This window comes from Columba livia, chromosome 8 (assembly GCF_036013475.1).
Source record: "Columba livia isolate bColLiv1 breed racing homer chromosome 8, bColLiv1.pat.W.v2, whole genome shotgun sequence".
NCBI classification, from domain to species: Eukaryota; Metazoa; Chordata; class Aves; order Columbiformes; family Columbidae; genus Columba; species Columba livia.
Window position 1 is genome coordinate 12,083,779 of NC_088609.1, and position 23,300 is coordinate 12,107,078.

The following is a 23,300-nucleotide window of genomic DNA, read 5'->3' on the forward strand; positions in this document are numbered from 1 at the left end:
TGCAATCTGATAACACTGCTATGGAAGCTTTGGATCCACGTGAGGTCATTGCATAAAACCCCACCTAATAAAGGAGATATTTGTGTCCTTCCAGTACAAAGAAAGTGAATAATCACCCTCAGAAACACCACGGAACTAGAGCACACAAAGCAGAGTCAGCTCCACTTGAAGTGTAAATTGCAGAGTACTCCAAGATGAACGCGTGTTGTATTCTTTTCATGGTTATATTTAAATCTGTGTTTTCTTTAATTTAAGTCTGCTCTATAAAGATCTCAGCAATTGGAAACAAAAGTATCCTTTAAAAAAAGAAAAAAATGACATGATAGCATCCTTCATGCCAGGCTGGCCCTGTTGTGATTTTACATTGAGGGTGCATTTTAATTGATGAAATGTGCTACACAGCACAACTTGAAAAAGTAACAACCTTTAGTTACCATTTGGAAATGTGATGGAGGTGCCAGAAGTTAAACTCTTAGGACTAAATGAAATAACAGAAGCTCCCTATCCTTTCTTGAAGACGCTCATTAGTTTTCGCTTTCTCACATTCTGTTTGCCATGGATTTCATCCAAGAATGACGGATGTAGAGTTATTAAGCAAGTGATAGTTTCAAAACTCCAAGTGTCAGTGCTCAATGTGGAAGCTCAGTTACCTTGTGGAGGACAAGAGGCTTAAGTGCCCGTACCCTGGAGATGGTGTCGTCACAGAGGGAATGATCACACGGAAAGGTACCGTCGGAACAGCCGGAGAGATGCAAATCAGTTATAGAAATGGACAAATAAACAAATGAGGAATGTTTGAGGAATAATTTGGTATTTGAATGCTTCATCACACACAGGAAGCCAGGAAAAATATATGGAAAAAAGAGGAAGGAGTATTAATATGCAGAAGGCAGTGAGCAAGCAACTTCTTAAATTCAGCTGAGGGCTGGGATGCAGGGATGTCTCAATGTTGTAAGGCCTCTTTGAGGGAAGAGACAAATCACTAACGTTTCTGATTACGGGCTTGGAAGAGAAATCCATGTGTAAGGGTCCCACTTTTCACTCCTGTGGCCCTGCTGACCCTTCATGGCCACTGGGCCACACTCCATGGGCAAAAGGCTCCAACAAACAAACCTGCTGGAGAACACGGAGGACAAAGAGGCACCGCAAAGCCCGGCCTTCTATGACTGGGGAACAGAAAAGCAAAAAGTCCATGTGAGCTCTCCCCATTCTACCTCCCAAGTGACACCGCTGCCACAACTCCCTCCTTTTCCAAAGATTTATCCCTCCCCCACCCTAGATGGACATTTTATCTGACCCTGTTCACTTGTACCTCCTGCCACAAACTGACACTGAACAAGTTGAGCCAGTGTGTCAAGCTACACCCAACTCAATCCTGTTTGCTTTATTCTATTGCTTTTCCCACTTGATTTTGCTCACAAACTAAAGCGGAAACAAAAAAATAACACTGGAAAAAGGTATGTTTTTTTCTGTTTTAGATGCAGTAAAAACTAACAGGAGTCTGAGTGAAAAGCCTGTTGAGCAGTTTCTTATTCAATTTCCAGGCTTGAGTCACTTGATGCATGTCAGCTTGAATCACACCCCGCAGCTCGGGAAGTCTCCCTGGTCCTGGCTGGCAGCTTGTTTTATATTCCACACCTGGAAGCCAACAGGGTCATATCTAGAAACGAAGTCTGAACTCCCTTCTGTACATGTTTCTCTGTTTAAACTACAAGATTCAGCCTTATTTGTAAAGATCTGATTTTACTTTTGAGTTAACTTAGAGCCTTGTTGTTCATGTCCAGCCTGGCAGTGGCTCAGACTGGCAGAAACCCTTCAGATCAGTGGTTTTTCCGCGGCTGTCAGCTACAGAAAGGCTTGCAAGAATTTGGCTATGTGCAAGCTGAGCCTGTTTTACATTTTGTTTCAGCTTAACAGCTCAATTTTAAATCTCTGTCCATAGCACCCGTACACTATTTCTTTCATCTCCTTTAAATTCTGTTTTATGCAAACAACTTGTACCTGAATTTCTTATATTCGAGCATCCCTTTCTGCTTCCTTTTCCAAGCCAACTGAAGTGGTGAAAATCTATTTTTGCTGCATTGTCTCCTGAGGAATGAGTTTTGGGCACTATAATCCAAAGGATGATATGGATTAATTCAAGATATGTCAGGGGAAAACAAGAAGAATGATTGGAGCAGTAGATAACATGACCTCGTTAAAGATAGGAGAAGGATTTATTTCTTTATTCTCTATAGCTTCCTGTTTTTCATATTTACAGGCCTTTACCCGTTTCTGATATTACAAATCTTTTGGAGATCCTGGTGACCAGTGTGGGTGAGAAGCAGCGGGAGCTGCAGGGACACTTTGGGTTTGAACATCCTCTGTGAAGCACTGGAACTGGTTGTCTCCAGATGTCACAGATTATTCGTCACTGGAGGTCTTGCCACCATCAGAAAGCTGACCGTGCTTCTGGAGAGTTGAATGCACTGGGTGATCTCTCAGGCTTTTTTCCAGCAAAACTAATAGCAAATCCAGAGGAATGTTTTTTCCCCTGAGGCTAGGATCCCATGACATTTGCTGCTAGGCTGAGTAGAGGACCCTTTCAGAGGTCTTTTCTGGAGGCAAAAAAAAAAAAAGTAAGTGGTGTCTTGCATATGAGTTAATAGCTGTCCCTGTTTCCACCCCTAAAGGTTTTGGAGCCCTGCGGCAGCAGATCCTGTCATCGGGCAGCTCTCAGCCTTGGCTTTTGCTGAGGTTTTCCCACTCCCTCTCATCCCGTCTTCTTGATCTGCCCTTTCAGGCACCCGTTGCTGGGCCTTGTCCCTCTTTTGGGTTCCTGCCTGCAGCTCAAACCCACCACTGTCCTTTCCCATGGCGCTGCTGTCAGATCCTTTGGGAGCAGTCAGCTTCAACTTCAGACTCTCTCAATTTATCTTGTGTGCTCGCATATTTTGTGCAGGCCTGATAATATTCTCCAAATACCTATTTTGTTCAAAGTCCACGTATTTATTCTTGACTGGTTTTTGTCTCCCTGTAACCCTAATTAGTAATGTAATTAGAGGATGGCTACAATTCCTTGGGAGCTCCCAAGCATGCACTAATTTATAGCCCACCATTACTCAGTACAAGTCACAGGAAAATCCACTTGCTGTAACAGCTGTTGCAGGGCACGTGTAGGAAACAAGGTGGCAGCACATTTCTAGAAAGGTCCAGAAGCAAATGAGTGTGATTGAACTGTCTGAATGTAACAGAGTGCCTTCAGAAATGGATGAGGACCGACTGATCTCTGCTCGACCAATTATACCATTATAATTCTTGCCAGTAAGAATTTTTAACAGACGGTTTGCTGATGGGTTCATGAAAACAGGGCTGGTTGGATCATGAGAAACCCCCTGTGAGATCCTCTGCCCAAAAGTCAGCTTGTTCCTGGCAGAGGTTTGTCGAGTGCGTTCCTCAGCACGGTCTGTTACAGCATCCTGCGTATGAACTGAAGAGGCTTTTTTCTGAATGAAAGACAAGACGGCAAGTCTGGAACTAGAACAGAAGCAGCAATAACATCCTAGTGAGAGTCAAAGTACTTGAGAGCCTCCAGGGGCACGTTCCTCATAGTTGTACGAGATGGTGCAGAGCAGTAAGAGTGGGTCTCCAACAGAATTATAAAAACAGATGTGGAAGAGAGAATTTCTGTCCCAAAGAGCTTACAGAAATGGTAAGCAAGTTTTGTATTCATTTCAGCTTGTGGTTTTTTTTAGGCTATCTGATTTTATTTAACCTGAATAAGTTTGTCCATCTTTAATATTCTTCAGGATTATAGGAAGGAAATGCTTTGCAATGGCAGATTTTATTGAAAATTGCTAAATGTGGGCCACAGAGTATTGCACTGATCTTCTTTGGTCTGTGGTAGGATCATGTCTGCTAGTTTCATTTGGTTGTGGGCTCACACTTTTACCTGCAGGCTGAATGCAGATGCAGATTCAGTTCTAACTCTATTGTCATGCCTGGCTTCTATAGATGAAAGTTCTCAGGCCATGGTTAGCATTAAGATAAGATATATTTCAAACCAGCTCACTAACATTTTCACTACCAGTATTATTTCCAGTGCACAGTGAGACAGAGTGGATGGAAGGACCTCTTTCAACTCCTGTTGAAATACATGGAAAAACTCATGCTGACTTCATAGGAAGTTAGATCAAGTTCCAAGGCTGCACGTCAACATTTTTCTGAGTGGTCCTGGCTCTGCACAGGGGCCCCTACATCATGTTACATTCCTTCACAGAAAAAAGGATGGGGGTATTTTTTACCCTTCCAGAGACAGGTCTCTTTGGAAAACACATTTGTTTTCTCTGTAAGTGCCAGAAAGAAATAGATGTGAAAAGCTCAACAGTCAACTCTAAACTGCCTTTTATGCTGGCATCATTTTTTGGAGGGGGGAGGAAGGGAGTGTGCATGCACATGCACTCACAGCTAAGGTCTTAATTCTATCTCCAGATGCTGTGCATAATCTAGAGGTTTATCTTAATGAATTATTTCTGTTATTACTGCAGGCAAAGTGAGATTTAATTTGATGTGTGATATATCCCTGGATTAACTACCCCTTGGTTTTATTTGCTCCATAATGGTGAATTTTTGTTTATAGACCCATTTTGTAATTACATCCCTGAGCTCAGAAGGGCTACAGTAATGCTGCTCCATCCTATAGGAAACCAGGATCCAATTCCCTTCTCCCAGTCCTGTTGTCATCTGTGGCTGAAACAGAACTGCACAATATTATGTTAACCATTTTGTCTCGCTTAATAGCAGCTTTACAGGACAAAGTAGAGAGACTCTCCTTGGCTGAAAAGACTCTGATGATCACTTGAGAGGTGTATGCAAAGTGGCAGAGAAGCTTCACCTTGAAAAATTACAATGAGTATCAGGAACAATTGGTCAAATTCTTCCTGACACCAACACGCTGGAAGTGTCACAACATGGCAGAGGCTGCGAGGGTGGCACAGGGAGCTGTGAGACGTGGGAGCACATGGAGCCGCGGTTCATTAATTCCTTGTTTCCCAGCTGAACTCCTCTCGGTGGGAAGCCTAACCCTCACCCCTGCCGAAAGCTGCAGTGCCGGCTGGCGGTCACAGCACAGGGACACACTTCTCCCTCCCTTAAAGCTCTGGATTTTCTACTCCATCCAGCACAGCCCAACCCCTTCCCTTGTCATCTACCCAGGAGGTTTAGGTCCAACAAACCTACACTGGCTCATACTCAAAACATCTCTTGAGTGCTTTTCTTGCAATATCATGAGTTATCAGAACAGAAAGAGAACTGTGTCCCAAATCCAGCTCAGCTACTTCCCTGGTGCTGGTGTGGCCAAGCCCCAGGGGCATGAGGGCTGAGATCTCGCTGTGGCTCTACAGGGAGCAGGACGTGGTGCTGCGGTTACAGAAGCGGTGATAGCACCCATACCTAATCCCCTGGTAACATATGGTATTGCTACACCAGAATCGTGTTTCATTGCAATCATAGCGATCTTAATTAGTACTACTTACAACAACAGAAGTCAGGCTAAGTACCGGGAAAAGTGGAAGCAAACAAATCCATCTGGGCATTAGCACACCCCTTGGAGAGGACGGGTGTTTCTGACTTTTGACTCAAAGAAGCGTTGCCTCCAAGTCATACGCTCCAGCTTGACCCATCACTCATGAGCACACATGCAGGTTGCGGGGACCACGGACCCATCTTGTCCCTCCCTGGGTGACCCACGCTGGAGCTGCAGAGCTTTGCTCCCGCCGCAGCTCACCATGGTGGAGCACGTCATGAGTGGGGACCTCCGTGGGACATACCAGCAGCTCTGAAGTTCAAGCAGGAGGCCTCGCTTTTCAGGGAGGAAGGTGGGGGGTTCAATCCCTATTCACAGTCATACTAAAAAAACGTGTATTTTCTGCTTATACATCACACTGCAAACAAAATATTTTTTTTACCAGCAGACAAGAGTGTTTGAGGCCATTAACTGCAGCGGGCCAAAGCCTCCTGTTCATGAAGAGTGCTTACAGATTTATGCTATATAGCATGTATTTGTAATTGCTCCTGACGTGTCAGTTCTCATGCACTTCCATTAAAAGTTTATGTCTGCTTTTTTTTTTCTTTTCCTCCAGATAATAGAATTAAATATTGTAAAGCCAAAGTGAAAAAAAAAAAGTCAGAGTCTTGTTTGGACCAGTACAAAATGGGATATTCAGAGCTGACACCAAAGCTGTCTTCAAAATCACCTACTGTTGAGAGAGCCAAGCACTAAAACTTGGCTTCCTGCTTTTTCCTGGTTAAAACCCAACCTGGAGTGTTGTTTCACTGCCTTGGGAGTGTGAATTTCAAACGGCCCTTTAGGGTGGAAAGTGATGTAAAAATATTTTTCTTAGAAACCTCAAAACACACGCAGCATCTTTATGAGTGAAAACCTAGGAGTATACGTCAACATTTGCAAACATATCTGAGAGACGCAAGCAACATCAATCCTGGGGCTTTAAAGTTGTCACGAGACCAAAGCCTTGTTTCCTGTACCCATATGAGCGGCCTCACTCCAGTCAATGACCTGAAATGTTTTTCGTAAATAAAAGGAGCAAGACTTAGCTTGAAGCCTACAGAAGATAATATGGAGAATCTGTGCCCCCGCCCCGGGGAGGAGAAGCCGAGCATTCCTTGGCTTGTCCTGTCCCTGCACAGCCCATGGAGCAGGATCTGCCATGCCCACTGCCCCGGGTACCCGGTGCCCTCATCCTGGCTCTACTGCTGGCTCCTGCTTCCCCACTCGTTACTGCTCCTTTTTCTATGCTAATAACGTATAATAAATTTAACACCACTAAAGAAACTATAAAGACTTGAAGACCATTATTACAGATTTTGTATGTGCAGAGAAAGGCAAATTGTTTGCAGCTACTATTGATCGGCGAAGGCTGATTTAGTGTAATTGCAGAACATAGAAGGAGGAAATAGAATAAAAAAATAAAATTAATATACCAGTCACAGAATCTGAACTCAAAAAGCCAATAAAAGGCATGTAATAAAGCACTCCAGAGAAATGAAACTCTGTCACAGTAAATATCAAGCTATTTACTGAAAAGTGCAAATATCAACGAAGGCATTCCTCACATTTAGACATTCAGTTAAGTCCCGTCCACACTCACTGTTTTACAAAATTACGAACTTCAGCTAAAACCATGGTTCACTTATCGCAGAGTGTCAGCAAGGTCTTCACCTGCCCTGCCATGGAAACACATCTTTGAAGTCTTACGCTGGGATGCAGAGTTAGGAATGTGCAAGAAGTTGGTCCAGGAGGAAATCGCTGGTGTCATCAGCCAGCCGCCAGAACAGCTAAAAACGGAAAGTTTCACGGGGAGTCAGGGTCCAGTTACACAGGGATACAAGATGTCCTACAACAAAGTGCTCACTTAAATAATGCCCTGTGGTGAGAACAGCAGCAATATCATTGTAAAAATGATGAATCAGTCCCCCAAAAAATCATGACATTGACTAGAGAAGCAGGAGATGGAACACAAACAATTAAATCTATGTCCTTTGTGTTTGGTATATGACTGTTTTGGACTTTCTAGAGTTTGTCTTTCAAGTTTTGCTCTGTCTCCATGACAACTTGGGTTGTATTTTAATTTGTGCCAAAGCTCAGATTAGTGACATATTCAAACTTAGGCAGTTCCTGCTTTTGAGGAGTGAAGTCTCTTACCACAAGAACTTGTTTGCAGCATGGGCAAAACCAGAGGTTTGTGGCAAATCAGCTAAAAGCAAGAAAACGCTCTTAGTCCTCAGGATGTGCAGATTAATGAACTCCAGCAATTGATAAATTTTAATCTATTTGTTAGCTTGTAGGTTTTGTTAAATATTCTATGAAGGGAAACAACAGGTTTCCCTATTCTCCGTAGTGCCATTTCTCCCTAAATCCTTGGACAGGTTGGATTTCAGCAACTGTTCTGGAGGATGCTCTGGCCTCCAGAGCAGGCTGGCGGTGTCTGCCTTATTAGAAATAAAAAAGGAAAGCAAAACCCTGGCTAAATGTGCACTTACATTTTCTTCATGTACAACAGGATTTTCTTAGTACTTTCAATCCAGAGTGGGAAGAATATCCTTTTAATGTGTCCATCCAGAAAGAGGTAAAATATAGATCTTTCATAGGCTATATATTTAAAAAAAGAAGTGGTGCTTTTAAAATGTGATGTCCAATATCTGGTGACTAATGGATGACAAAGAGGTTGCGGGGTACTTTATTAAACGTCTCTAGAGACAAAGAAGTCGATTGCTACTCACTAAGTTGATTTACAATGATAAAGACTTCTATTTGTAGGAACCGCTTTGCCTTCTGTTACCTCCTCTTGCGGCTCTGGGCACGTAAGAGACAGAAAGATTTGCTCTTTCAAGAGGAAGGAATTTCTCTCTGAGGCAGGACTGACTGTATTTTTCTGGTTATCGTGACAATCCCATCAGACTAATGGGCTGACAGCCCCAGAACTGCTCTGCTGTCTAGGAAGGGAATGATGCAGCCTTGAAGAATCATTATGTCATATTTGGTAGGAGCTTCACTGTTTTATTGGTACCATTCCCTGTGCTGAAACCATTCAAAAATGAAATAAAAAGCTTCTCTGCATTTATCAGTTGTGAGAGGGAGGAATGCACAGTTTCACCTGGATTGCTGCCAGCGGAGGAGAGAAACGAAACTGGGACAGAGACCGCAGAGCAAAGGAAACGCTCTGGAGTCACTGGCCGATGTCCTCGGCAGCCGGGGTCAGTGGCCACAGCGAGTCTGGGTGTGAGATCAGAACCCCCAGCTGGCCCAAGAAGAAATAATTTCTGCTTTCTATGACACTACTTGTTCTACTTGAGCTTTGCTTTCTCGTCATAGTTTTGGATGGTGTAATCTACATTGCAGCACTAATTCTGAGCCTGTGCTTAAGGCACCAGCTCCCGTTTGTCATGCTCTGTACTGAACTCTTTGTTAGATGGAGTGCCTCATGTTTACTGTGTCCAAACACATTGTCCTGTGTCCAGAGTTCGGGCTAGAAAGCAAATCTCCTGCTTCTCTGCATCTGATATTATTACTACCATGACTCTAGAGGGAGGCTGGGAATATATCAAAGATGAATTTGTAACAATCAAGGTCAGAAATAGAACAACAACAGATGAAAGAGACCGGGAATACAGTTGCTGATTTGCAAAGCCCTGTTGTTCCACTGCCTTGCGGTGTGTTAAAAAAGATCGCAGAGCAATGTATCTGCTGATGTGACACTGCAGGAGGACAAAACAACTGTGCATGGGGGAGGCCACAGAAAGAGGAATCGCAGCTTCAAAGAGAAGTACTTACAACACGAAACTTGTGATGGGCTTGTGAGGGCGTCAGCGTGACAGAAGCCCTGGGGTTTCCTATAGGATGTCCATTGATGTGAATGGTGAGGTCACAATGGATCCCAAGGACCCGTCAATCACCGGAGCATGGACCGCAGGGACGCATAGCTGGGGTGACACTGTTACTTCCATGGCGCTGGCCCAGCTGGGCTGCTCTGCTCGGGCTCTCAGGCCTTGAAATTGAATTCCTACAGAGGGAGCTCGAAAATGTTGTATTAATGGCTGGACTCAACGATCTTAAAGGTCTTTTCCAACCCAAATGATTCTATGAGCCTGTGATTCTATGTTCTAGCATAATAAAGGTGTGCTATTCCTCATCCTACCAGTTCTTGCACGTGGCCGCTTCCTATAAAACCACAGAAATTTGTGAAGTAGCTGACTCATCATTTCTTTGCCCTAAAGATGGCCAGTGATTTAACAAGAGGAGCTATTTTAAGGATGTAATTTTATAGGATGAAGGTACCAATTCCCTGTCTTCCCATGGATAATCCTGTTAGGGGATAACACAATTTTAGGACAGTCCATTTCAAAGGACAACCTTTTCAGCCTTGTCTGACTGAGTCTCCAAGTCCTTCATAACTCCTCTCATGCAAAGAAAATGGAAAACCTTAACCTTCTGTTGCCACTGTTGAGCTGCATTTCAGCTGATTTCTCTAATACATGGCACAGTATCTAGATAATTTATTGACATTCTCAGTTTAACGGAATTATGTAACTATAACACTGATCAGTACACACCAGCCAGAGGTGGACCTGCTCCCACTGCTGTGTTTATCTGCTGCTCTTCCTGCTGGTTTTACCTTCACAGCATCCTAACAGAGCCACGATCTGTCATCTTTGATGTTTTAAATGTGGGTAAAGTGATGAACAAATAAACTAAATGAGTCCCCCAGAATAGCTGTGAAAAGCAAGAACAGAACTCACAGGAACCAGAGCAGTCGTAAAGAAATCGCTGCCTCCCCAGTTTGTCCTCCTTTCATTTTCAACAAACATTCCCAAAGAAGGTGTTAATTGAAGAGAAGGTTTTACACTTCTAACTTCCTAGCTAGATCGCAAACATTCTTTTTTGGCTTGCTGTATGAAACATGAGCACACTACCAATGAAAGGTATTTCTATTTATGCCAAAAATTAACTAACTAGCATCTTACAGGTCAATGGGGTTCTCCAAAGGCAGACTGTCATTTCCACTTGGTTTGCATTCTGGTAATAGAAACTTGGTTCTTTGAATCCAGATAAGTCCAGCTCTTTCCTCAGGCAGATGAAATACTTCTTCAACTGATTCTGAAATTCAGTGATGTTATTTACATTTACCGCAGCAGCATTTAGGACCCTGAGGAATGGACCAGAAGGCATCTGTGATTGTTGCTGTACAAATAGAGTATAAAGAATAGTCCCTGACTTTAATAATGCTGGGTAAGGAGTAAAGGGGGTGTGCAGTGAGCACATGGCAAAAGTGAGTATATTTCCACACATTAACTGGTAACGTGCTGCAATAGAAACATTATTTTTTTTATTATAAGTTAGACTATGGTGTCTCACTACTGACAACTCCCTGCTCAGTCTCACCTTCATCTTTCAAAACACACTTCTTGGTTGCTTACAAAGCATTTTCCCCACCCTGAAAAAAACCCTCAATTATTTTGTTCAGTCTCTGTGAACAAATGGTTCACTGTAAATTCTGCACTCCAGAAAGGTCAAAATCTATATGTGCAAATGGTTTTAACTCAATGATAACATATTCATGTTCTGCTGGGGAATATCAGTGATATTTTCTGCAATAAAGCGGAAAGGGAATTTTTCTACTTCAGTTTATATTTTAAACTATTCCCTTTTATTTAAATGTTCCTTCAAGGAAAGACAGCTCATTTCAGTAAGAAAATGTATCCACCCACTGAATGTTATTTCTCACTATACATAAGTAATTGGAGATTTCCTACTTTTTGCCCACTTCTACCCCATAGATTTAATATGTAAACTGGGAACATGCAGGATATATTGCTTGGCACAAGTCAGTGAAGTTTCACCTGTGAGAACACAGTATGAATTCAACCTTTGGCTGCTTGTACTAAACCACAGGGAGAATCTACACTTAAGCGACATAAAGTTCAGAGATTAGACTCAAACCCACAAAACCAAACCCAGGGAGCAGCACTGGGGCTTGCAGAGCTTGTTGAACCCCGGACTCCACCTCACTTGAGTCCATTTGGAAGGCAAGAGGTTTGTCTCAGGGCAGGCGCAAAGGGAGCACAATGGTCTGCCCTTGTGATGAGAGGCTCCCGGGGCTTGGGGGAGGCACAAATCCCTTTTCAAAAGACTGAATGGGAAAGGAAAATATGATCTATTTCATGAAGAAGGCAGAAAAAAGTGATTGATGCTCTGGAAGCGAGTGTGCATCAGGATAGTGTACTCATTCTCACATTTTACAGTTATGCTTCCTTTTGTGTTCCAAAGTTCTATTTAAATGCTCATTTAACCTCAGTGCACAAAGCACCCAATATTCCTCACTATCCTCTGCAGTGAATCCCTGGGATTCATTTCCATAAGCTCAGTGTATCACTGATCTCAGCGCCGCAACAGGTGAGCGAAATGTATACCACGGTTTGCCCTTTCAGTTTCACACGTTTCTCTGTGAACCTCGAGAGGTGGGAGGAGAATTATTCCTGCTCATATGTGATTCTGATTTTCATCTTTTTTTTTTTTCTGGTCCATGGATTTGTTTCTGTGGATTAGTTTAGGTTCCAGATGATCCAGATCTTAAACCATTATTTTCTCTTTGTCACAGTTCAACTCTTCTCTTACTTCATTTTAAAAGTGAGGCGAGCTCTGTTGCTCTGAAGATGGAAATGCAGCTCAAAAAAGCCTCTTCTAGGAGTGGAGCAACAGCCAAAGTTCTGATTAACTTCACCTCTTCTGCAACGAACGCAAACTGCTGTGAAATCTTTTCCAGCAGGGTAATGGAGGGAGGAAAAGAGTTGGCTCTAAGTTCGAGAATTATTATTCCTACAAACCCATTCACACACCTATCACTTGGGACCAGCAAAGGGCCAAAGACATGCCAAGCAATTACACAGCTACACAGGTCCGTGCACAAGATATTCCGCATCACATTGGCTGTAATTTGCACTTGCAACGTTGGCACTGGCTCCACCTGTGTCAGATGGCAGCAGAGAAAACAACTTTTCTGGGAGACTAAATCCATCTCAATTGTGGCCAAGCCATGTCCTTGTTTTGGAAAGTCTGATTGGGAGCAGCAGCACCTTTCCATTTGAAGTGGAAAAAAGGTTTGCAAAACTCAGACTGCTTTGTAGCTGGTTTTCACCTCCCTCCCAGCACTCTCAAGCAGTATCAATATGCTCATGGCCTGCTGGGGACACCAATGTAACAACTGGTCACAGCTTCCAGGGGATTTATGAGATAATGTTCAGTCCTAGTTCTGATCTCAGCCAGCTCTTTGTGTCCTGATGAGAAATGATTTCTAAATAGGTTTATATTTTCCCTTGATACTCATTTGAGTTGAGAGAAACCAGACAAATCTATTTCCCGGTTCAGGTACAAAGACAGAAGAACCATCTTTCTCAAGTCACTGAAGTTCACGACACGAAGGATCTGGGCAAAGTAGGAAGAGATGTCAAGATCATAATTCACCTTTTACAACATGTTTGCAGATGTTTAAGGGTCTACAAAGGATTGATGTGGTGATGGAGTGAGTCTTGGCCTTGTACAAACTAGTGTTCAATAACAAACAAATCCATTAACCCCTTTTTCTCCGTTGGTAAACTGAAGACTGCCGTTCCCTGCCAAGCAGAAGTGGCTCACTTCATGATTTTTACCAATATATTTTGAAGTTTTCCTTCATTCAGTCTTGCAGAGACCCAAATCCCATTGTTGCCATAGAGCAGACCACAGAAAAGGACAGAGCAAGAGAGATGAACCTGTTCTGAAGGACTCCTGAAGTCTAATAAATTCAACACTAACAGCTGGGTAGAAAGCATTTGTTGGAACACCCTGATTTTGAATAAGGATTTTTTTTTTAAGGTGAAGAGAAATACAGTCAGTTACCTTGGTGTGAAATGTGTGTGGACTTGACTCATCAGAAGCCAGGAGACCAAGTCAGAAGTGTTAAAGGTGTCTCTGTTTCCTTGAGAAGCATCTCTCCAGCTGCAGTGACCACATGCTGTCCATAGAATTAAAACACCCAAGGCACTTTAAAGAGTATCACTATACTCCTAAAGACTCACCTATTATTCTATTAACTGTTCACCAGCAGGACAGAAAACCCACACACACTTTAACTGCAATATGTCCAAAGACTGTAACTCTTGTATGAAGTTTTCAATCTTGGACTTCTAGAGCTTTGCCCTTGAAAATTGAGTCTCTTGTTGGACAAGGCTGCAAAGACCAAGAGTAGCATGAAAAAGGCTATTCTAAAAATTAGTTATTGTAACTGCATGGTCCCACAGGACTAGTTTGGCACGGCACCGTAGCTGCTTTCTGCTGTTTGCTTGCCCCAAGAGGACAGATAGTTCAGAATCGCGTCTCCCTCTCCCAGTAATATCATGCTTTCTGCTGCTGCTTCTGCTTTGCTGTGTATCTGCCAAATGCTGCAGGTGCTGAAAAACAAAGGTGAAAGCACCCATATGGTGTTTTCGGATCACAAAACCAGAGCACAGAATCAAAAGCCCAAAAGGACCTGTTTTTTCTTCCCTCGTAAGAAAACTGAACAGGGAATCTATGGAGTTACATCCAAGTGCCAAGGCCTATGAAAGGATTTATTGTTAATGTCTTTTACAAGATTCCTTCCTTGCTGAAGATAGGACCTTTGGGATTCCCCTTCATGATATTGCTAATCCCATCTATTCAAAATTTATGATGCACATTCCCTAGAATACCAAGATGACTTTAAAACACAGTGTAGATTGGGGGTTTTTGCTTGTTTTATTGTAATTTTTATTTTTAGATTTCGGAATGCTGGCATTTACTGTACTCATGTGCTTCCTTTTGCAAAGACATGCACTAGAAAGTCACTTTTATTTGTATGCGACGTCGTGTTCAGTGCAAATGTTTACTAATATTCGTGTACAGATCTGAGGTCCGGGACTTTTCTTGAAATAGGTCACACCAAGACTCATGATGAGATGGTACAAGTAATTTTATGTAAGGTGTGTGTGCATTCAAGTGTGTGTGTTTACATACGCGTTTTTTCTGCCTGCTCCTTCAGTCACTAGTTTAGGAATTAAGATTGGCTTGAAAATATTTTTCCTTTCCACACACCCAAAACATAACTACAAATACAGTTCCTCTCTTACGTTTTAAAATCTTTCTAGTCATTTTTGCCTGTGACTGTGAACTGCAGGTACCTGAGGCTGGAGCTGCTCCGCAGTTCTCTGATGTGCACAGGTAGGAGGCAGAGACGGGGATGTAGCCGACCTGCCCCAAATCTTCTGCTCTGGGAATAAGTAGCTTAATTTCCTATGTGCCAATTCCCTTGCCTCTGACAACCTTATTATTTACAGTGATAATACACACAGGGTTTCCAAACATGTACCTGAGGCAAAAATGACAGGTCAGTGAGAGATGAGCTGTCTGCTTTAGGCAATGCTTTAACTCCAATAAAAGACACATATTTTTGTTTTAAAATGCCATATTACATTTTTCTCTACCCTTTTCCTGGATGTGTTTAATTCAATTCGGTGTAATTAAGAAAAAATCCCAAACAACATACAAGTTACATGATGCCTTCTGTACACCAGATTAATGAAAACCAATGTTTTTACAAGGTTACCTTCAAAAACTACAAATGGATTTTAAAACTAGCATTTTTTTCTCCCTTCTATTTGCCTTTTCCTTAAAAGAAAAACACCTTCTCTATGGAATATGGTCTTGTTTTAGCTTGAAAGCACAGATTTACATCTCATCTTCGAGTCTCCGTGGTGCCTCCTGAGCACAGCAAGGACCAGTTCACGGGACAGATCCAAACCAGCATTTTAGAAATATAAACCTAATGCCAACCCTCCTGATAAATAATCCTCTCGATCCCTGGGTATATCAGGAAAGACAGAAAAAGGATAGCACTAACAATAAAAACAAGAGCTGACGTTATTAATAGAAGAGCTATACAAAGCACGCATTAAACAAAGCTCATTTGAACGTGCCCTTGTTTAATTAGATTTAGTTTAGCCACCTAAAAAAATCCCAGCAGAACTTGTGGTTCCCACTGGGATCCCACCTGTTTCTGCACAAGCGCTGCCCCAGCCGGCGGGAAATCCCTGGGGCAGGTTTCAAGATTGATTTGCCACTATGTTTTGGAGGAAATATGGGGTTTTTTTTGAGTGAAAAAACATCTTTTCCCAAGATTCAGCATGCTAAGAAAACACATCAAGCAATACTGCTAAGCATCTAACTTTTTTCCAAACAGCCGCCTTCCAGGCAGGGAGCAGGCCTGTCATTTCAAGTAGTTTTTCATCCCCTGCTCAAAATCTATAAAAAAAATCTATACGGTTTTAAGACAAACCTTCCCCCCCAATATAATAATCTTACATATATATTTTTTAAAAAAGCATACATAGATACAGCGTGTGTCAGGAAAAGTGTCCCTGTGCTTTTGGCCATCCTGCTCTGGGAATAAATAGCTTATGCATGAAGGATGCAGGAAAATTCTCCTCCTTGGAATAGTTTCCTTCCCAGGGAGTACAGGAACCTGACCCAGATCCCAAGGCAGCGGCATTTGCAGCAAGCACCTTCGACAGGGGGAGCGACGGGGACTATTTCTATATAAACAAGCCCAGGATCAGCTGAAATTGCTATTCACTGGCAAACAAAAATAAAGAGACAATTCAGAATCAAAGGTGAGTCAAAGAAAAAATATGTCCAATAAGAGGAGGCAGCCCAGACAATCAGTCAGATGCCAAAACATGTGACAGACCCAGAGGCAACTCCAAAACAACCAAACCAACTGCCTATGGAGTCTGCCAAGGAGCCAGATGCTCCTGCTTAAAAATATCTTCCGCTGCCTTGGCATCTGCATTTTCTGCCCGCCGTCAAAAGAGGAGGGAGGGGAAAACGGGAGAGCGGTGCGGGAGAGCGGTGGGGGGGCAGCAGCTAATAATATTTTTGCCATTTTAATTCTAAGTATTTCTGATTATTCATTTGCAGTTTGTCATCATGTCACTGGAGAGCAAAACAAAACCCCAGCCTGGCATAGGCTGGGAAAGGAAAAACAGGAGAAGCCGTCTATGCAGAAGGTAAAAAATGATAAGAAAGATCTAATGATTCCGCATTACTCTGGGTAGCAGGTTTCTCTTAGGGTGCTAAAAAGCTCTAAGCTGCTGGAGTTGGCAGTTTACGACCCAAGAAAGTGCCCGTGTACCCAGACTCAAATCCCAAGCCCGGGATGTTCCAGCTTGCATGGATCCGGGGTGTCCCCGAGGTGTCCCACACTGTGTGGTGGGGACGAACGGGGAACAAATTGCACCGAATAAAAGCATTACTGCTATTAATCGTAGCAGCAGGTTTTGGTTCACAGAGGCTGCGGCTGCTCAACAGAGACTTAAAACACAATTTTGTAACATTAACTTACTGAATGAAGATGTAGATTTTTAGTTGGTGTAGTTGTTGATTAAAACCATTAAAGAAAAAATACATTCTAGAAACATTATTCAGTAGGTAAAGGTCAAAGAAAAGCACAGTCAAAAAGGAGAAAATTCGTGCAATTTCTGTTACAGGAGGAGCTATAATGCAAAAAGTATTATCACATTTAATTTATGCTGAAGGTTGTTAGCGTGAAAGTTATCATAGGTGAATACGCATCTTCAGAAATCAAATTGCAAACCAGTTTTGTTTGTGTTTCTTGATTCTTTGAGTGAGAATGAGGAATCCCACGTGTGATTTGTCCCTGAAGTGTTTCTGTGGGACGTGTCCCTGACCGCCCCATCCAGCAGAGCTGTGCTTCCCAAGCCAGCGCTGCTGGAGCAGCAGGTACCCACCAAGGCTCAAAATACAAGGCTCTCTGTTGGAGAGTAATTTCACCTGAAAAGTGAGTTTGTTTTTGTAAGATAGAAATCAGAACTTTATCTTTCTTCTGAGCTGCCCAGGTTGGGTTATTATTCAGGAGGCTTTGGGACATAGGAATCTGGGGTGGCCTCGATCGACACACTTCAAAACAAGAAACCTAGTAACTACATGAGAGACATATCAGTGACCAACACGGCCTTAGAAACAGCAAACAGCACCACAGTTCAGGTCAAGCAGGGCTGGGGTAAAATTGCGCCCCAAGCTCTTGTGAAGAACAAAAAGATCCTTTTGTGCTGTTCAACTTATTTTCCCCCTCGGATGCGCGGTGAGGCCGGTGGAGAGGACGAACACTGGGCTGGCAGCTTCGCACTCAGTCCCTTGAGCAATCCAGCACCTCTGGCACTGCCACCACCTTTAATGCACCGAAGGGCTCAACTCCTCGCTGATAATCTATGCTACACCTTGTAAACTAAATTCTGTGTACAGAACTCATTCACAGCAAAACGCAATCACAGTAAATAAATAAGTAACAGGAGCCAAAACAGCAGCGTGGCGAATCGGCAAGCTTATTTCAAATAAATGGAAAGAACTTGCAGTGACGAGCGTTTTGTGTGAGTCTGGTACTGAGATTGTAGGAATGTTGCATGTCTACATAAACTGACTGATAGCAAAGGAGTTTCTAGTCCCCCTCATGGCACACACAAATGTCTGTTAAAGACATAAATATTTAAAAACAACAGCTAGACTAAGAGGGTTAGCTTTCATTTCATCTCATTTGGCAAGCATTAGATACACCCACCAGAAATCATTTTATTTTGTGTAATTTAATAGCAGATCTATTGTAGCATCACAGCTTCTGACATACCGAAACAAATCAATGTGGCCTTTTTTTAAGTTCAGAATTAATATAAGGCTGTATTTCAAATGCTAGATGGAAATCAATAAAGATTAAACCCTTCCTGTGTTATCCACTTGTTTTCATCCTCTGCTGCAAAGTGTATTTGCCTTCCTGCATGTAATACAGAGACTTTGATCCTTGTTCAAATATCTCTGATTTTCTACTTCCCTCATGTTTGATCTGGTTCTCAGGTGAGAAATATTGGCAAAACTTGTTAGAATTACACTTGCCAATGGTAGCATACAGACTAGAAACATTAAATTATATCAACTGTACTCTGCGCGCCCTTTGGGTCCTTACACATCAGAATAATATTCCCACAGAAATCAATCTGAGATTTTAATTTATTAAACCTGCTCTCCTCTCCCCCCCCCAAAAAAAGATAGATGGAGATACAAAGGAAGAAGTGAGATAACATCAAATAAACCACATTTAGAATGCTCACGGATGACCTTCACAATATGCGTTTTGCAATTTTGGGTGGATTAGAGGAAACGAATGATGGCTTTGAAATGAGCTTTTGGATAAAGCTTGGGAAACTCTAATCATTACAAGTCCACTACTTAAGAGAACAATTCCGTGTTGCACACTGCAGCTTTAAAGCGTACATGTCTTGTTTTCTTTCCTCCTCTCAACAAGCTTATTTTGCTTTCACTTATTCTAGTCTTCTTATAGGAGCCCAGTGGCTGTTTTCATTTTCTGCCCTGCCTTTTAATTTAAGGGAACCTATTTTATTTTTTTTTTTTTTTTTGACATTGCGTTGCCCTTACGGTGCCTTTTGCATTTAGTTTAGGACTCATAGAGTTAACAGGCTGGGGAAGGGAGAGGGAAAAAAAAAAAGAAACACAAAAAAACCAACCCACTTGCATTAAGCCTGAAGCCTGTCACCTTTTCTTGGCAATTACACTGCTAATGGCTGGGTCCCAAGCAAAGTGGCAAAGAATATCTCTTCTCACGTTCCCAACTCGCAGTGCATTCCCAAATACCAGATGGTGTTTTTGGAATCCATTTCACTATGTTTGATATGACAATACTTTTGTATAATGTTAAATTATATATAACTATTTCAAATAGCTGATATCAGAACAAGGCAAGAAAAGGAATATTAGACGCAAGGAGGAAAAGAGAGAAACTGAAGAGGACGGTTCTTGTCACCTCCTGTTGCATCTTGTATCTCTCAGATTTTTGTGCAATTTGAACAAAAGAGGAAACAAAAGTGGTTCAACAGAGCAGTTCTGGCAGTGGCTCTGTAAAGAAATGGTGCCGGTTCCTTCCCAGAATTTGGTGCCATCTCAGGACGCCTCCCAGCTCTACAGGAGGCAAGTGCAAGGTCATAAATAGTGCAGAGAAAACAGGAAAAACAGGGAAAAAAAACCTGTAATGAGTAGACAAGTTCCAGCATTTTCTTTATAGGCTATTCCTTGAAGTCTTGGGAAAAACAAAGACAAGAAGGGAGGGATAAATCGGTACATCTCCATTAACCTCAGCGGAGCTCTGCCAGCGGACAGGAGCTGAGCATTTGGCCCGGAATATTTGAGTACCTCAGATCTATGCAGTAAGTCATCTATACATCCCCAGATTAGTTATTTCAATTTTATGTTAACACTGATGAACTTAAAGGAGTTGGAAAATATCCACTGGACTCAGGCCTGCAGATTTAGTTGTGATACAATTCATCCCGCCTGAACTGAAGAACAGAAGTAGCTTGGCTGTTCCTCAGGAGACAACAAGGACCTCAGCTTTAGGAGGGACAAAGGTTTTCCTTTTGTTGGACACACTACAATTTCTTAAGAACAGGAAGAAAGTGCACGACCGAGGCAAAAAAGTATTCAAAATAATCAGTGTCCCGCAACTCTGCCAGAGATGCCACTTCTGTTACCAGAATCCCATCATTTAAATAGCGGTTAGCTTAATGATTTCTAAACTGAAGTTGTTTATTTTAACGTAGCCAGAACTTGGTTTTCTTCCATCTCAGTTGCAGCTCAAGGCAAATTTTAACAACCAGCAAGCTTTCAGGGTAACTGCTTACCAACAAAAACACTTCCCAAGCTTAACTGTACGTGAATATTCGAACTATGAGGACACAACTTCACAAGTGATTTGTCTAGTTCAACCAGGTTTTTTCCTGCATATGCTGTAAACCTGTGGTGTATGTAATCCAAGGAAAGGTTTCATTCCTGTGGCTGTGCATGAGCAACTTACCACATTACTACTTACTCTTTACACAAAAAAATACCAATTTTTCCTTTTTGATTACTTACACCGCCAGCATACGGTAAAGATTATCAACCCCTAAAAGCATCATACAGATCCAATGACTACTACATAATTAAAAATAACATGTAGTAATGCAATTTAAGAGTCTTTTCAGTGGGCAGAGATGGCCGAATGTATAGCCCATCTTTCTTTGTCATCTTAGAAACGGGGCCCCATGCGGAGCTGCTGGTTGCTGAGTGATGCTTTGTAGTCTGTACCAGACAGTTGCACAGTACCAGCTGCATTGGCAGGTAGCCGACGTGCAAAGCGATCGCTGCCAAGCTATGCTATACAAAGGCCGCCGTGCCAGAGAGAAAGGGACCTTTGCATGAAGTCCCCTTTGACCCCAAAGCCAGCATGGATCCCATATTCATCAATTCCAGACAATTGCATCTTTCATTCCACCACAAACTATGATTAGAAAGGGCCCATTTGTGATAGTGATTGTTAGTTTACAGTTCCCAGAGATTGGATTATTTAATCTTTAGTTCTGTTGGCAGCAATATTTTCCCTAACCTTTTGTAATGGCATGCCAGTGATAATCTAACATATGTATATCGGGAGGTATACACACACATACACTCAGGCACCTCCCTTCCCCATCAAACATGGGCAAATAGATAAAGACACAAAGGAAAAGCTGCAGCAGACAAAATTCACGTTGTTTGGCTAGTACTTTGCTAACGCAAATTTTCAGAATTCAGTCTGGAAAGTGCAGTGCGCTCCACGTGCAGCAGTTTCTCAACTTCTGGCCATAGAGTTCTGACTTTGCTACAGTTCCTTCTGTTCAACAGGAAAGCTTTTCCTTTAGAGAATCTAGATATATCAGAGGCATTGTTTTCAAGTAACATCAGTTGTAATTGGACGATTTTTTTTCCTCAAAAATTTCTACACATATTGACTGCTTGTAGTGTATGCAAAAAGAAGAGGAACATTAAACATATTTTAAATGGACTCATGAGAAACCCACAGATGACAAGCAAAAGCACTGAGGGTGTGGGGGAGATGGTGCGCAGAATAAAAGCAGCAGGGAAGTCTCTGGGTCTGGTTCCCACTACTGCTCCTCTGTGTTCAGCTTTGAGATTGTGAGTCCTATTGAAATTGGAAGAGCTCACAAGGTGCATGAGTATACCAGCATCAGTGAGTTTGGGATCTTAGTAAACGGGTCTTCAATGGCCAAGTGCCCCAGATCCCCCCTAAACTTCACACAGCACTTCCTTGAGCAATAAAGCAAGTTGCTGACGCAATCAACAAGTAGGAAAAGAACATAAGATTTCTGAGAATATAAGTCCTAGGAATGACTTTCCATAGTGTTCAGGAGAAAAAGGGATAAAACCCCTCCCCAGAACCAAATGAAGAACGAACAATTGCAATTGGAAGCCAGAAGAAAAAAAAAAAAAAAAAAAAAGATGGGAGTCTATAAAACTTTAATGAAAATATTTTTTTGATCTGATCCTTTGGTCTTATCCCAGAGATTCTAGCTGAAGGAAAAGAATCCCTGTACCTGAAGGCTGGCCATGTTGTGCTGCACCTGACTTCTGGCTCACACACGAGACCGTCTGTTCTTTATTTTCACTCTGTATGAAGCTAATGGAATTTGCAGTTGATTAACCTCAAACCTGAAGTAATGATCCAGCCTGGGACTGCAGCTGGCAATGCCGGGGCTATTTGTACTTCTTAACTGAGTAAGACAGCAACAAGTGTAGCGGCACAAAGGTAAAGATCCCAGATAGATGGGTTAATGTCAGAGGTGAAATAAGGGAGTTGAGAATGTGGCCTGAGAGCGCATCCAGCATCCCCCTCCCCATGAAGAGATGGGAGCACCAACTCTTTGAAAAATTAATCACAAGATAATATAATCAAAAGTATATGACTACACTTACTCAATGGTATTCTACAGGGGACACTCGAAACCCAAGATTTACCCTTTCTGCACACTGAATCTATGCATTAGAAAAAGGTCATCTGATGAAGAACAGCCTCTGTTGAAATGCAGGAGACACAGGGTCCTAAAACTTCTCTACAACCTCTGTTTGTGTGAGAGAAAGCCAAGTCTTCATTAGATCGGCACCAGAAAATAAAATTCAGAATGACACTGTATTATTTGTATTTATTTATTTGTGCCGATTAATTATTCTGTCTGAAATACGAAAAATGGCAGCTGAATCGCTGCAGATAAACACCACCAGAAAGCAATTCAAGCATTTTTTTTCTAAATAGATGTGTTTGGTTTTTTTCTTCACAATTGTTCAAAGCTTCAATGAACAGAATTACACAAACGTGCACCAAACCTTGGAATTAATTTAGTTTAGCAAGTGCTTCACACATCTTGGTTTACTGAACAATGTTACTTTCAAATCATGACAACATTCGTCCTTCCTTGCCTCATGACTAATACAGTGTTAGTCAAGCCTCTCCTCTTCAGATCTTTACAAATCTTTTCTCCAGCTTTACTACCTGATTTTTAATTAAAATTAAACTGAGAAAGTTCCTTCTACTGCTGTAAATCCCACAACCCCAGCCCAGTGACAAGCACCTCTGAAAAAGGCAATTCAGGGCATTCCTTCCATGGCACCACTTGGAAGAGAAACCTCTTCAAAGAGTTTGGTAAAATGAGCAGAGAGCTGGGATGAGCTGTGCTTGAGCTGGAGCTCTTATGCTGCTTATTGGATAAATAAGTCTTAATGTGATGTAATGAAAACAATTTTTCAGTCTGAGCAAGATCATTCTTCCCATCCTATAGAAGACTTGTCAAATTAATGACTA

At 42.1% G+C, this 23,300-nt stretch overlaps 1 protein-coding gene and 1 long non-coding RNA gene across 17 annotated transcripts in view; one reads left to right on the forward strand and one right to left on the reverse strand.

The window, feature by feature from the left end:
• The window catches only part of NFIA (nuclear factor I A), a 348,817-nt gene that overhangs the window by 314,964 nt on the left and 10,553 nt on the right, over positions 1-23,300 (reverse strand). The window lies entirely within an intron of this gene.
• On the forward strand, positions 15,729-22,661 carry LOC110363383 (uncharacterized). The gene is made up of 3 exons (XR_010474060.1): positions 15,729-16,215; positions 16,523-16,611; positions 22,007-22,661. It is a non-coding gene; the product is annotated as an uncharacterized LOC110363383 (long non-coding RNA).